This window comes from Elephantulus edwardii, unplaced genomic scaffold, assembly GCF_000299155.1.
Source record: "Elephantulus edwardii isolate Elephantulus edwardi_28Jun2011 unplaced genomic scaffold, EleEdw1.0 scaffold00139, whole genome shotgun sequence".
In the NCBI taxonomy this organism is placed as follows: domain Eukaryota; kingdom Metazoa; phylum Chordata; class Mammalia; order Macroscelidea; family Macroscelididae; genus Elephantulus; species Elephantulus edwardii.
Genome location: NW_006399889.1, coordinates 3688659 through 3690101, shown reverse-complemented (window position 1 = coordinate 3690101; position 1443 = coordinate 3688659).

The window sequence follows — 1443 nt, the reverse complement described above, 5'->3', positions numbered from 1 at the left end:
ACACTGTGCTTAAAAAGTAGGTTCAGTCAACCAGAGGAACAATCTTGAGATTGGTTGACACAGAACTGCAACAATGGGTTTGAGTATGCTGGAGACTGTGAGGATGGTGAAGAATGGCAAGGTTTTGATCTGTTGTTCTTAGGCTCATGTAAGTCATACTCAACTCAAGGGAACCCAACAACTCAATCTTGATTTATAGACCATGGCTTACTGCAATGTGTAGTTTAGTAAACTCTGCTGTGCTGAACCTCCTGGGCTTGTCCAATTATTACCTTGATGTAAATTTCTAGAATTGGAAAAGTTAAAGGGTATACTTTCTTTGAAGCTTAAATGCATGCTACCTATCAAGCTAAACCAAGTGAGAAAGATGAGTTAATCTTTTCCCATGCAATTTACAGCCTCTGAAAACACACTGGATGGTCATCTATGAGTTGAATCCTACTGGACTGCAATGACTTTGATTTTTTTTTTAACCTGATTATATGTATTTTTCCATTTCAATAAATACAGATTTCTGGTTCTGGGTGCCTAATCATTAGAAGATGCCCTGCAATCCCAAAGGTACATGGCTTAAATCCTCCAGTTGCTCTGTCGGAAAAGGATGAGAAATCTCCCATCTATTTACTGCCTGTGAAAATCTGTTGGAGGGTCTACTGTGGATTGGTTCTGACTCCAAGACACACAACAACAGCATACCTACATAGGCAGGTGTATCTTAGGCCTCAAAATCATATCTTTGCTTTTTAATACTTTAAAGATATCCTTGATAGCAGATTTGCCCAATGTGGTGCATAATCTTATTTAATAACTGCTGCTTCTACGGATTGTGGATTGCCTGACCAAAGCTCGATCCCCTCAAATGCAAAGCTGGCCAATGAATAAAGAAGACTAGAAGAGAACTGATGCCATTGAATTATGGGGTTGGCAAAGACTGCCGAATATACTGTGGACTGGCACATCTACAAACACATCTATCTCAGAAGCAGCGCAACCAGAGAGCTGCTTATCTAAGAATTCATTTCACATACTTTGGTCATCTTACCAGGAGGAGCCATTCCCTTTCAAAAGACTTCATACTTGGCAACGTAGAGGGCAAGGGGGAAAAGAATACTCTCAGTGAGATGGACTGACAGTGGCTGTTCTGTTAGAGCAGGCTCAAGGACATCAGAAGATGGGATGGTCTCAGATCAGGCAGCTTGGTTCTGGTCTACATATGGGATTGCTAGGAGTTGGAGCCCCTGGTGGAAACGAACAACATACCTGTCATTATTTATATAACCAATACAGCATTTATATTACTGCTGGGGTTTTTTTTCTTTCCTATAGGGAGCTCTGGTGGCCTAGGGATGTTGTACTGACAACCCAAAGGCAAGCTATTCAAATCTATCGGCTGCTCCACAGAAGAAAGATGAATAATCTCCTCCCATGTGATTTATAGCCTTC